The following is a 15,888-nucleotide window of genomic DNA, read 5'->3' on the forward strand; positions in this document are numbered from 1 at the left end:
CGGGTTAAATAATGATATATTGTAATAGTTCAGACTTTTACAGATGCGGCGATACCAATTATGTTTATTTTTTATTTTTTTTACTATGCTCTAGGGGGGAAATGGGAAAAGGGGGGGTTTTTGAGCTTTTAATTTTTTTTTGTACATACTAATTTTTACTTTTTTTATTTGTCCTCCTAGGGGACTTCAACCAGCGATCGTTAGACCGCTTGCACTATATAATGCAATACTAATGTATTGCAGTATATCATGATTCTGACAGGCTTTTATTAAACACTGCCAGAGGCAGGGCTTAATAGGAGCACAAAGATGGCGGACCTGGGGGCCTTCATTAAGCCCCCAGGCAGCCATAGCAACCATCGCCACCCTGCGATTGCATTGTGGGGGGCACGATGAGCTGTTAGAGTTCCATACTTCCCCTACCCGACTTTGGCATATGGATACGTCAAATGTCAGGAAGGGGTTAACAGTGTATGCCGAATTTATAATATCAACCACTTCCATCCAAAGCGCTCAAGGTCTGGGAATGACCTTATCAGATGTATAAGGTCAGCACTATCAATCTTACATCTATTGCAAGTGGGAGAGTCTCTCAGATCAATGTCAAATAGGTGGGTGTTTTATACACACTATGAATCAGATATAGGAGTGACAACAGGGTTAGGGTACATACAACAGAGTCTACTAAGTGCACTTCTGTCTCTAATGCATGTCTCATCTTTAGGTATTCAAAAAAGGAAGCATTCGGCAAGGCAAATTTCAATTGTAAATCAGAAAATAGTTTCAGAGCCCCTTTTTATATGGTTGCGTTAACCATCTAATACCCTTATATTTCCATCTACCAAAACCCTCCAAACTAGCAACTTCCGGTAATCCTGGGTTGTCCCAAAGGGGAGTGACTTGGGTATACCCTGTTATACCTAAAAGGGTCTTCGTCTTATCCTATGCTCTATGAATTTGATATAAAGTGGGGAGCTTTCTAGAGTGTGTCCTAAACTTGTTACTATCAAGAGCTGCAAAGAGATTGTCACAGTGCACGAAACTTTTCAGCATGTCTTGAATGGATTCTTGATCTTCTAACCCCCATCCCTTAAGATGTTGCAGCTGCGGCGCTAAATAGTAAATCCCAGGATTAGGGACCACCAATCCACCATCCACCTAACTCCTTTGCAATGTATCTAACTTAATACGCACATGTCCACGTTTCCATATAAGATCCCTGAAAAACTTTGGGGTATCCAAACTGGGGAATTCTGGAGAAGGTATAACAACTGAGGCATCCACACCATCTTTATGAGATTTGCGCGACCCACTATAGACAATGGTAACCCACACTAGGCCTCCAGTTTCTTTCTGAATCTCAAAATCACTCACAATATAAATTAAGACGTTCATAATCTGTCAGTACTGTCGAGATCTGCACTCCCAGATATTTAATAACTGTGGCACATTTAAATGGTATACGTTCCCAATCTAAAGTAATTAGGGGTTCATCTAATGGCAACAGTTGTGACTTTGTCCAATTAACCAGGAGTGCCGAAAAACACACAGCGCCATAATGGTACAGATCTCCGGGAAAAATTTTTGATGAAATATAGAGGTTGTGCAACCAAAAACACAACGTAGGTAAAATCGGTGAAGTACAAAAAGACCGCTACAGCCAGGTACACAAAAAACGGAAACTGGAAATAGTTACCGCTGGGGGAGGATTGTGGAGGAGAGAAAAAAAACCTTTTTTTAAAGGATTTTTAAAAAAAAGTAGTGAACCAAAGTGGTGCTGCTAGTATAAAGTTTAAAAAGAAAAATAGGAGATGTATAAATATCAAAAGCTTTAATGTAAGCGGCTACGCGTTTCAACGCCGAACCAACTTCATCATCAGGTCAAAAAAATCAACATTTCTTCTGTCTCGTCATGAGATTCGGGAGCCGATTTCACCACCTAGATCTCTATGTATCATGCTCAACAGGTAGGGTGTCGACATGCACCGACAGGATAAATGTAGCAGGATAAACGAACAATTTCTGAAGAGCTCTCACTTCCTGCGACTGCTCACATCCTGGTTCAGGCCACGCCCCCGATCCCAACTTTTGATATCTCTCTATGACATATCAGAAGTTTGATGAAAGTGTAGTTATTCTTTAGGCTTTTATTGATAGAAAACTGCTTAAACTTCCAAAACATTTACATAATAGTAATGCCTCATTCACACAAGCGTATTTAAATACTGAAGTGAAATGGATCACTATACGGACAATAGATACGCCACTTACTGTGCATATGTACATGCATCTTAATGTCAGTATTTGTACACTATTTTGTCAGTGTTTAAAGTTTGATCTGTATTTGGATCTGTATGTACAATCGTATTTATTCAGTATTCTCATCCGTGTATTACGTCCCGTTTCTGAAACTCCGCCCTAGCATTTTTTTACAAAGTAACAAAGGAAAAACACCAACAAAAATGTATGAAATACGTGCTAAATTCAATAAAATATGCATATTTTACACACATCTCATTGACTTCAATGAGTAATACTACGCCATGTAATAGGACATGTTGCGATTTTGAAAATGCGTCACGTGTGGGAAAACAAGTGTATGTTAAAACGCTAATGGTGTTTGTCGTTTTTACACAAGGTGTTACAGATCTTACTAAAACACGGATGTTAAATAGGCTAGTCTGTATGAGGCCTTCGTCAGGGGCCTGAGGTAGGTTGGGCACCTTAGCGCACTATTTTCCTAAGGTAATCACGCAGGAACTGCCACTGGGCACACGCTGTTAAACCTGATAACATCAATGTATAAGCGGACGGTCTATTATAGCCTATTAGCTGCCTTTGCGTATTTATGAACACATGCACAATATACTGGCAAACAGTACATAAGTATGCCAGTATATTGTAACTTAAAAGTCAAAGTAAGAAGTCTTTTTTTGGACAAAGGAATAAAGGTTTAAAAAACAAAAAACTATTTTTTTTTAATCAAAATATATATTATTTAGTAGAACACAAAAAAGTTCTATAATCCTATGTATTAGGTATCCCCATAACTGGAATATTATGTAATATAAATATATATGTTTATTTTAATTCAGTGACGAATAACATTAACAAAAAAAGAAAAAAAAACACATGATAGAATGGATATTATTTTGCTTGTCCCCCGAAAATGAAATTCGAATCAATAATGTATACTTTCTCCCAAATGGTATGTATATAAATTAAATCTTGTCCTGCAAAAGACTTCGTATAGCTGTGCCGCTGCAAAAATAGAAAGAAAAAGAACCATTTTGTATGGTCATGATGTTCGAAAATAGCTTGGTACTAAATGGGTTAAGCAAAGTCTATTTGATTCTTCTTTTCCTTTGTATCATTTTATTATAACACATGTTGCCTCATACAGCTGTACTCCTGTCTATTTCACAATGTAATAATTTGGCTTGTTATTTAGTGTTTAGATTTTTTAGGCTGTGTTTGCTGTACTGAGAATTTAAAATACCTATTAATATTTATCATTCCATCTTCTGCTTCTTATCTCTCGATCCGCACCACTGAGCTGGAATGCGAGTGGCAGGCATTTCTCGCAGCATAATATATAATAGGGCAGCATAAAGATTGTCACATAAGAAGCCATCAGATAACATGACAACGCAAATAAACACAAAGGACAATCTATCCGCACAGTTACATAATTGTAATGGGTGTTGTGTATGAATTTTCATCTTCTCTAATACAAATGGATGCACTACTCTCTATGGCGTTATCTTAGTGTTAATAATATAGGCAACTGTTTCTAAAAGAATTCAATCTGAGAATATTTGCCAACCATTTGGGAAGGTTATGACCAACAATGAAGATTAATATGGCAGATAGTGAGTAAATGGTTCCTTGTTTGACATCTGCCATTGTTCAGACTCACTGAATTGTATTAAAGGTACAAATGCCCAAGCAACTTATTCTATTGAATTAGTGATGAATACGATTGGCAGAAGTTACCGCACATTGAGGTGGCCAGTAGTGCAGCAGTTTAAATTATTTGCAGAATATGTTCCATTGTTTCAGTTCCAACTTTCCTGTATTTTGTAGATTCTGCTTCCTACAAACTATAGGGAAATTATACTCTAAGCTTCAAAGGGGCAGAGGATGCACATTTATTATGGAATTTATACATCAGGTATCATCAGTGGCATAGCTAAAGGCTCATGGGCCCCGATGCAAAGGTTCTTCTTGCCCCCCCCCCAAACTTCTCATGGCCGACGGCACGCAGCTTTCAACTGCATCGCTGGGTCTCCTAATTGACCCAACGATGCAGCACTAGCAGCCAGAGGCGTCACTAAGGTCTTGAAACGTCAGGGGAAATAGCCCCAATACATATACCTCCCCAAAAAAAGTGTGTGTGCGTGTATGTATATGTGTATATAGGAGACAGCATATCTATAGCACTATGACCCTATAGCTATGGATAGGATTAGATACAGTGGCTCAGCAGATAGTATCACACATGATAGGATTAGATGCAGTGGCTCAGCAGACAGTACCATACATGATAGGATTAGACATAGGGCCCAGTAGACAGTATTCTACGGAGGACGGAGGTAAGTTTAATACCACTGTTTGCTGGAGCTGACGGGTCGGGGTCCGACTCCCGGTACACCCGCCACTTGCGCACACTGTGAATCGCTGACACGTTCGTGTCGGCGATTCAGTGTGAGAAAGTGACCGGAATGAAGGGGATGTAGCACTCGTACGAGCGCTACACCCCCTTCGATTCAGCTGATTGGCGGGGGTACCGGGAGTCGGACCCCGACCCGTCAGCTCCAGCAAACAGTGGTATTAAACTTACCTCCGTCCTGACTACATCCAGGGTCGGGATATTGTGCGCTGTGCATAGCGTTGTGACGTCATGCGCTGCGCACAGAGCTGTGACGTCAGGACCACCGCTGTGCTACGGAAGGAGGAATGTAAGTACTCTCAGTTACTACAGTAACGGGGGCCCGTGTAGTTTATTACATAGGCCCCAGTTACTATAGTAAATTTTCATTCGGGGCCCAGTCGCAATTGCGACCCCTATAGTTACGCCACTGGGTATCATGTTAATGATATCCAGGAGCTAAATATTGCAATTTTTTATTTTATTAGCTTTGCACTTTATTCAGAATTTAATTCAATAATGTAACATACAGAGTAGAGATGGAAAGCATGCACCATGCATCAGTTACACCTTGGAAATCTGTCCACTGATCCTGCAATCAGCAGAACTGCTCATTCACAGTTCTGTTGGTTGCCATTAGAAACAGTCAACAAGCTTGTCGACATCCTGAACACCTTAGCTGAGATATTATAATGTAGTGGGAGGCTTAGGTCATATATATACACTATATGTATAAGATTTCTGGCAGTGGATCCCACTGATTTCAGTACAATCTGCCTACTATTTCACATCCATGGAACATACCAAAGGTAGTTGGATATGAACCCATCCAATCCTATTGTTTTCCCTGAGATAAATAGTGCCAGCGTTGCGTGAGCCACTTATCTCCTCATTAAAAGAAAATACATTTCTATTTGTCAAGTCAAACAAGCAAGCGGGAGCAGAGAATGATAGCTCATCGCAGAACAATGTTAAAGGAATTGTCCGGTTTCAGCAAATTATGGTTATTTTTTGTATGATTAAAAGTTATACAATTTTCCAATATACTTTCTGTAATAATTCCTCACGGTTTTCAGGATCTATGCTTGTTGTTATTCAGTAGGAACATTCATTGTTTTACTTCCATTGGATAAAATTCTGTCTATGGTCATGTGATGACACACAGATGCACGGCTCGTTACATGGTCATGTGATGGTGGGGTACAGGGTTCATGCATGGGGCAATGCTGTGTGCATGGCCCTAAAACTGGGAGATTTTATACAGGGGCAGATCTTTGTACTGGTATGATGTGTACACAACAATGTTGGGAATGTGACAACCTGACTGCTGAAAACTATTGTATGCCCCCCCACCCAACCCATTGATCTGTTCCGATGAGTCACATGCAGGAAAGCTATGTTTCCCTCCCCTATTAGCTGATGCTCCATTTTCCTCCCTTTCCCTATGGCTGAAATGGTATGCCCCAGGAGCTGGGTAGGGCCTGTTAAAAAGGGTACGCATGGCTGTTTCTCCTGTTGCCGGGTATCTGTTGTCAGATTTTCACGACCTCCCTGTATTGCTGATGGTTAGGGCTTTATGTTGATTGTTTCATTTCTATTATCTCATACTGTTTTCCATTACATATCAAGTTATGCATCTATTAAGTTATTCATCTATATAAGTCAGAGCTGCCGGTTGGTCGTTAAGAGAATGGTGGTGGTGGAGCCTGGAATGTGGACTTGATGGTCGGGAGTCTGGCCGCTGGCATACCGTTTTCAGGCTAGTGGTCATTATAAGCTTTAGGGCTTCTCCACTCATAGTGGAAGTGCGGACGGAAAATACACAGCAGAATACAGTAGCAGCAAATTGGGTGAGATTTAAGAAATGCTGCGTAAAATTTCCGACCAGAAATTGACCTGCGGTGCATACTTTTCTTACCGCAGCATGTCAATTCCTTATGAGTGGAAAGAATTGCTGCGTTTTTCAGAGGAGATGTTACCATCTCCAGACAATGAGGAAAAACACAGCAAAATCAGCACCATTTTCTGCAGTGAAACACGCAGAAAATGGTGTGGTTTTTCCGCAGCGGAATCCTGCTAGTTTCTGTGGAATTTCTGCAGAGTTTTTCTGCAGCAATTCCGTTACGTGTGGACAAGCCTTTAAAGTACCTTAAAACAATCTATGGCTGGAATTTATTTTAATAAACCTGTAACCTACCCCAGTCAACAATTGTTTGTGGTGTCAATTATTTCAGGTTATGGCTCAGGTGTCCAAAGTATAACTGGGGTATATGATTAAAGGGTTATTCCCAAGTGAAGCCTTTTTTTTCTTTCTTTTGGAGCATACTGGCAATTATTAGTTTAATTATGTAAATACTTTGTTTGTATTCATTTTCTAACATACTTTTTTATAATCCTTTAAATGTAGCTACTGACTGTTCTATTTTCTAAATGGGGACGTGAGAAGCTTGATGTCAATCAAGATTCTCTGCTTTCTTACTGCCCTCACCCGACGCTGCTAGATACTGTAGTACTAGCAGCGTCGGTAGTAAGGGTATGTTCACACGGCCTATTTACGGACGTAAATCGGGCGTTTTTGCCCCGAATTACGTCCGAAAATAGCGCCTCAATAGCGCTGACAAACATCTGCCCATTGAAAGCAATGGTCAGACGTTTGTCTGTTCACACGAGGCGTAATTTACGCGCCGCTGTCGAATGACGGCGCGTAAATAGACGCCCGCGTCAAAGAAGTGACCTGTCACTTCTTTGGCCGTAATTGGAGCCGTTATTCATTGACTCCAATGAATAGCAGCGCTAATTACGTCTGTAATTGACGCGGCGTTCAAGCGCCTGCACATGCCGTTACGGCTGAAATTACGGGGATGTTTTCAGGCTGAAACATCCCCGTAATTTCAGCCGTTACGGACGCCCTCGTGTGAACATACCCTTAAGGCGGCTAAACGATCGTCTCAACCAGGCCAATCGTATTCCTGGCAACTACCAGTTTTCACACATCATTACCAAAAACAATATCTATCTAACTCTCCTCGCGACCACCACCCCTGCCGATACGCTCACGATGGGACAGCCGGTACATAAGGCGGTACCCAAGGCGAGCGCGGATTTCTAGCGGATCTCTAGGCAACGAGCAATATACAGAGAGTATATTATCTCCAAAACAACAGCTTTTCAAAAAAATAAAGGTATTTAGTGCATAACTTTTAGTTGATGAGCTTTTTAGGTTTATTTATCAAGATGGGAATGCCCCTTTAAGTTCAGTCTACCAGCAGTCTCTATATGTTGTGCCTTTCTCATTCTACTGTATATTGCAGGGATCAGTTCTAATTCTGAGCTCCAGGCCCATTAGGCTCTTTATAAGGTGCTGATTATCCTGAAACGCTGACATCTCCGTCTCTTCTCAGTGACATTCATACATAATGATAAAACTTCTGTAGTCATGTAAAATACTCCTGACGTCGGGCACAGAGCTCCGATATTGTCAGAGAGTTGGAGTGTGGGATATATTCTCTGTCACCGCTACCGTCATTTCACATTCAGCATCAGGTATGTCAGACCTTTATGTATGAGCTGGTGTAATTATTGAAAGGAAATGCTCAATAAATCTGTGACTCTTTTTAGCAGTCAATTAGCAATGTCAATGCCGTAATTATTTTCCAGGAAGATAAACTGCCATATCATTAACAATGGCTACTAGTCACACGACTAGCTGCACTTCTCAAAAGAACCAAAACTACAGCACTGCTTCAAAGAGAAGAAATGCATGGTGAATCCATCTTGGATGTCGGTGAAAATAAAGAATACTGACAGTTATAAACCAATTATAGTAATCACTCTCACTTTGTATATCAAAGCTTTTACAATTGGAATATTGGCTGTCTGGAAGTTGGTCTTTACATTACACTCATATACAAACTCCCATTTAATTTTCTGTCATTAATTTATTTGTGTGTATGTAGGTTCTGTGCACGTCACGTTATGTTTGGCGTATATGCCGGACATTTGTGCTGAACGTAAAGCCATGGCATGTACCACTGTATTCCATGTAATAACATATCTAAAAAAAAAATCCCAAATGCAAATAAAAATATACTGCACGGTATACCTTTTTTCAGTTCCCGACTATATACGAGAAAGCAGCAGTCTGCGCTTTCCTATACAGTAACTAAAACATAAACCTGCCCAGCAGATGCCAAAAAAGTGTTGATGCTCAAATGGGGTCTATAGACCTTTTTGTCTATTTCGACGGCTCTACTTTGGAATCTCTGGGACTCCATGTGCTACCATACATCCACCTGCAGATGGCTCAGCCGTGTGCATGAAACATTAAAGAGGACCTGTTACCCCACTCCCTCCTTGTCTACATCACCGTTTTTTTTATCAGCTCCTCCCCATTCCTGAGTAATTGTGCACCATTATTTTGGTTCCTGATATGGTAATTCACTGTAGTTAGCCAAGGGGGCATGAACTACAGTGTATTTTCTCGGGTCGAGCCATCCTCACTGCTTTGATGCTGTCCAATTAGCACGAGTCAGCTTATCTCAAGCCTTGCCCAGCATGATCTCGCAAGACTACTCTGGGAGGAGACTTCTAATCAAACACATTTGTCATAAGCTGTCTTGTGCTGATTGGACAGCGTCAGAGGCAGTGGAGATGGCTACACATAATTGTTATTGCTGCGTTCGTAAAAAATATTACGTAAGGGGCTGTTCACATCAGGACATTCCATTATTTTGCACCATCAGAGGAGCAGAAGGGAATGCCGGATGCAACGGTTTTGCTGCATCATGGACACCACCGGCGGCCGACAGAACCTGACGGAACCCATTGACTTTATGGGTTCCGTCGGTGTTCCGTCAGGGTGTCCGTGTTTCCAGTAATGGAGCATGGTATCCGTGTTTCCGGTAACGGAGCCTCCAACGCATATGTGAACAGCCCCTTATTTAACCAACAGGGTAAACGCCATAAAAAATAAAATAACAAACAATGCCAGAATTTAAGTTTTCCTTTCATCCTGCCTTCCAAAAAATACAATAAAAGCAATCAAAAAGTTGAATGTATCTATAGCGAGAAGTTGGAAAACCTGGTCGGTTTCTTTGGATCTAGTCAAACATAAATTGGGTTGGATTATGGTGAACGATAGACTCGCTGTGCACCTGAAAGATTCACATTCATTGCTTGATGCTGTGTGGGGACCCTGGATCTTGTATCTAGAAGGATAATCACGCTAAGGGTATGTTCACAAGGAGTGGTTTCAGCTGTTTTTCGGGCCGTAAACATCTAGAAAAACAGCTGAAAAATCGGAATCAGTATGCCTACAAACATCTGCACATTGATTTCAATGGGAAATACGGCGTTCTGTTCCGACGAGGCGTTTTTTACGTGGCCGTTTTTCAAAACTGCAGCGTAAAAAAATGCCAGCGAAAAAGAAGTGCATGTCATTTCTTGAGCCGTTTTTGGAGCCGATTTTCATAGACTCTACAAAAAAAACAGCTCCAAAAACGGCCGTTAAAAACGCAGCGAAAAACGCTACTTTGATTAAAAAAACTTCTGAAAAACAGGAGCTGTTTTCCCTTGAAAACAGCTCAGTATTTTCAGGTGTTTTTTCTTTTGTGTGTGCACATACCCTTATTGTTCTTACGTTTTTTTGTGGGCTAGCTAGCCTTCCCATCACACTCTTTCCCTTGTCTGTCTTGTCGATCCCCTTGTGTCTGTTGTTGTATACTATATTCTAGGGCAGGGATCAGCAACCTTCGGCACTCCAGCTGTTGTAGAACGGAAACTCCCAGTATGCCCTGACAGCCCAAGGCTTTCTTATTCCAGCCAAAGGCTGTCAGGACATGCTGGGAATGGTAGTTTCACAACAGCTGGAGGGCCAAAGGTTGCTGATCCCTGTTCTAGGGCCATTGTCCTTATATTTGTTTTCTTGCCGCAAACTTTTCAATTTTCACTGCTATTTCTAGAATAATGCGGTCTACAAGACTTTGTTTTCTGACCATATGATTATATTGATTATTCTTGACTATACAAACTTATTTTATTATATGTTTTTATCTTTTCTTTGGATTTCTTTTCTTTTGTTATGCTCTTAAAAATTTTTTTATAAAAATTCTATGAAAGTAAAAAATCGAATGTACCCCAAAATGGTACCAAAATTAGCCCTCACACAGCCACGCCAATGGAAAAATAAAAATGTTATGGCTCTTAAAATATGGCAACACAAAAACAAATCCTTTTTTTTTTTTTAATTGTTTTTGTTGTGCAGAGTAGTAAAACATAACAAATAATATTAATTTGGTATCGCCATAATTGTAATGACCTGCAAAATGAAGTTATTAGGTTAATTATACCAACCAGTACACCGCGTAAATTTAAGACACATAAAAGTATGGCAGAATTGCTGTTGTTTTTTTCAATTACCCCCTTAAAATAAAGTTAATAAAAGTGAATCAATAAAATATATGTACCCCAAAATGGTGCCATTCAAAAATACAACACATCCCGCAAAAAAACAAGCACTCACGCGGCTATGTCTATAGAAAGATAAAGAAGTTCTGCCTTTTGAAATGTGACGATGAACAAAAAAAAATTAAAATTGCATGATCATTGAGACGCAAAATAGGCTGGTCACTAAACGGTTGACCAATATGCAATCACATGATGTGTTACATCTTGTATATGAAATGCTGTGCATGGAAAAAACACAAGGTAAATACGAATTCTGAATAAAATCAATAATATATACTGTGTGTGTCTAAAAAATGATTTTATGTCATTGCTTGTATTTGCACACACTGAACTTTTGATAATATAGTGCAAAAAGATGTTTCATAAATATTAACAAACCCGAGGCATGGACTGAATGCATCATGAAGCTTGGGCAAACACTAGTACCAGTATAGACTGCTTCCGAGAATTTACAAAGGTATTATAGAGGTCATTTACCTCTAGAAGCATTAGACAATTGGCAGATGTAGGGGTGAGTGGAACTTTACAGCGCGCTACCTCCAGGACTGAAGGATAACATATGTACAATAATATACTACTATGGACTGAAATCTAAATGTAGTTGCTCTTTAAAAACAAATAGACCAATGCTTTTGTCTCTGAAAAGCCATTAATATACTAGTAGTCAGTCCTGGCACTATAGTGTTGATTCTGAGTAGCAACGGAAATAACCCTTAGGGTGCAGTCACACATGGCGGACGTGCATTGTATTTTTGCGCTGCGGAAAACTACGATCTACGCCTATGGGAAAAATATTCTGCAAGCAGGTTTCTTTAGTTCTTGCTTTTTTGGAACATTTTTCCCAAAGGCATACTTTGCAAAGTTGGGAGGTATCGCCTCCTCGAAGCTTGTAGAGGTACCCTAGAAACAACTGCACACCGGCAGTGCGTGTCCCAGAATAGTAACATAAGTAAAATTCTGCATAAAAAGGAATTATAATCCTGTGATTTTCATTTAACCAAATGTATTACGTCTTCTACTTGTAGAAAGGATTAGAGGGATGTGCCTGCAGGTGCGTGTATGTATCCAAGTGTGTAAACAATAATGAAGGAAGAGCTCTGTCTTCATATACATATGGGTTACACTTTCCCAGTATGAGTTATTGTTATATGACTCCTAGTTATTGTGTGCTTTCCATGTAAGGCTTTATAGGCAATGTAACCCTGTTACTTAAAATGACCATTTACTGAAAGCCAAGCATAGTAAGCACTTAAGTACACATTAGGATACAGTACATTGTAAATCCCTGAGAAAGCCATTATCCACCATGGCTACTCTGATGTCTTTAAGAAGCAAGAATAATGGTGCAGTCACATGTGGCGTATTCGCCTTGTATTTCTGCAGTGTAAAAACATGTTGTGGAAAACATTACAATATGAGCCTATAGGAAAAATATGTTACAATGCAAGAAATTGAGAAATCTGTCTGAGTTGCAGAATATTTTTCCACTTGGTCTAAAGTAAAAACACGCCCACTTCGGCATTAAGAAACTAATTAGCATAAAGCTACAAATCGCTCATAAAGTGGTAAAAATAGATAGTTTTTCTAAATAAAAACCACTGCTGTCATCTACATTATAGCGCCCATCTCCTTATGTAGGAGATAGGGCACTTATAATGTGGTGACAGAGCCTCTTTAAGTGGTGGAGGGAAGGATCAGCCCCCTCTTTCTCCTCAAGAGCTCCAAGGTGTTGTTTTCCCTCCTGCCCTCCCGCCCCATTTTAGGATTTCTTTCGGAAGAAAATTTGTCATGGCATCAATTCAGGAGAGATCTGGTCATTTAATGGGAAGAAGAGGAGAAAAAATGTAAAGGAACGAGGAAAATTTATATTATTCAATATTATTCAATTGTATTTAATAAAGGGCTGCTGTGGCTGTTTAGCCCAATGTCATACAGTGTGGTGTGGTTATTTACATTCAACAAATTATCCCTAGTCCCCTGATCAAAATAAATTTTCAAACTTCTTTAAAAATAAAAATTGACTTCATTATACAGTAACTTGTCTTCATAGTATAGTCTGTACAAGTTTTCTAATGATTGATGATTGACCCATAAAGTAGCCAGTAGCTAAAAGTATTAGATTTATGCCAGAAACATCCTAAAATCGGATGATCTGGGTCAAGTAAGTTACTAGGATAAAAAATTCAGACAGCACTATAAAAGAGAAACTCCAGCAGACACATGAAGTAATTCCAAACATCCCCTAGCCCAGCTTACATTATTATAGTGTTCTTGTATTTCTTCCGTGCATGGAATGCCCATACATCTCATAGGGAGGTGTAGTCAGATCACATAGATGCTATAGTTACAGGGCCGGATTATAGGAATAGCAAATGGGGCCTCCACTACCTAGGACAACTTAGGGGGCCTCCACCAGAGGCAGACCCCTTTGGACCCAGCACTGCATATCTGTACATATTGATACAGAAATTAATTCTCTTTGCTGTCTAAATACATTTTAGGGTCTTATGTCTGGGGCCTGAATTCATTTTGGGGTTTGATGAAGGTTTCGGAATTTATTTTGTAGTGCTTTATACAACATTAGATGTATTGCAGCTTAAGTATCGTTTCATTTTAAAGGAACGTCCATTTGATAAAATTTGAATGGTTTGCATACCTAGGAATATGGGCAAACTTCACAAATCTGATGTCCACAGTTGGAAAAAAAACTATAGGTTTTAAAGAGGCTCTGTCACCAGATTTTGCAACCCCTATCTGCTATTGCAGCAGATAGGCGCTGCAATGTAGATTACAGTAACGTTTTTATTTTTAAAAAACGAGCATTTTTGGCCAAGATATGACAATTTTTGTAGTTATGCAAATGAGGCTTGCAAAAGTCCAAGTGGGTGTGTTTAAAAGTAAAAGTCCAAGTGGGCGTGTATTATGTGCGTACATCGGGGCGTTTTTAATACTTTTACTAGCTGGGCGTTCTGATGAGAAGTATCATCCACTTCTCTTCAGAACGCCCAGCTTCTGCCAGATCACGCTGTGACGTCACTCACAGGTCCTGCATCGTGTCAGACGAGCGAGGACACATCAGCACCAGAGGCTACAGTTGATTCTGCAGCAGCATCAGCGTTTGCAGGTAAGTAGCTACATCGACTTACCTGCTAACGCCGATGCTGCTGCAGAATCAACTGAAGCCTCTGGTGCCGATGTGTCCTCGCTCGTCTGACACGATGCAGGACCTGTGAGTGACGTCACAGCGTGATCTGGCAGAAGCTGGGCGTTCTGAAGAGAAGTGGATGATACTTCTCGTCAGAGCGCCCAGCTAGTAAAAGTATTAAAAACGCCCCGATGTACGCACATAATACACGCCCACTTGGACTTTTACTTTTAAACACACCCACTTGGACTTTTGCAAGCCTCATTTGCATAACTACAAAAATGGTCATAACTTGGCCAAAAATGCTCGTTTTTTAAAAATAAAAACGTTACTGTAATCTACATTGCAGCGCCTATCTGCTGCAATAGCAAATAGGGGTTGCAAAATCTGGTGACAGAGCCTCTTTAAGCATGTGTTGGAAACCATTTTGGTGTTAAAAAAAAATTAGACCAGCACATAGAATGCTTCTAGACGTGGCAGCTCTTCTGGAAACTATTCTCCAACCCTTGTCCAAAATATTGACCAAAGTGTCATCATGATAAAATACAGGTATTATCCTAAATTCACAACTATTATCCTATATTTCCTAAATTCACAACTATTTTGTTTAATCAAAACAGGGACCTTGTTACTATTAGTGGAATAGAAGGCCTTAGGAGATAACTAAATTCTCACCAAATTCTTGTCCCATAAGTCGTTCCAGTTGTGCCATATTGCTCTTTAAAGCCACATTAATCGGTATTTCAGACGAGTTGGCATTGAATACAGAAACTGATTTAATATTTACCTGCCTATTTGTAAATTGGAATAAAGAGTCAGGATTTTACTTCTGCTGGATTTCTTCTTTCTTTTCCAAGTATTGCATTCAGGTCCCAACCCCCTTCTGAGCTCCTGATAGCAAAAATTATCAATAAACTGTATTGCAAAAATGGAGCCAATCATCATGGAGACTAAGAAGATAAATTTATAATGAAACCTTTTTGATTATCAATCAGAACAAGTTTATAATTGGACACGATATATCGACTCGAATTGTAACAGAGTCAGTTTGAGTTCAACAGAAACTTACAAATCAGATTCATTTTCAGATGCTAACAACAAGTCTGAAACTGCGCATTTGTTTTAGCAAGTTAAGTGTCATCTATAAATAAAGATTTTGTCAATTCTTCAAAAAAATTACTCAAATAAATCTGCTCAAACCACCAGCAAGCAGGTGTCTGAAAACGATTCAGAAGGGGGGACAGAAATGTCAACACAAGAAGATGTTACCACAACAAGATCGCATGAGGAATTGATAAATAACCAAGAAATTAACCCCTTCCCCCCGCAGTCATTTTTTAGATTTTCACTTTAGTTGTTTCCTCCCCTCCTTCCAAAAGCCATAACTTTTTTATTTTCCATTGATATAGCCGTATTGTCAGGGTAACTTCCTTCACCCTGTTATTCCACACCGAATAGCCACCTCTGTAAATTGGAAACTGAGTGCATGCATGGAAGAAATATACCAGGCAGAATAGTGTTGGTACACATCCTCCCTCAGTGAAGCAGGAAGGACAACTAACTTTTTATTGAACAAAGAGGTTACAAAAATCTTCTCTGTAGAAAGGTGGGACGTGCTTAAAGAGGC

The sequence above is a fragment of the Rhinoderma darwinii genome, chromosome 3 (genome assembly GCF_050947455.1).
Source record: "Rhinoderma darwinii isolate aRhiDar2 chromosome 3, aRhiDar2.hap1, whole genome shotgun sequence".
NCBI classification, from domain to species: domain Eukaryota; kingdom Metazoa; phylum Chordata; class Amphibia; order Anura; family Rhinodermatidae; genus Rhinoderma; species Rhinoderma darwinii.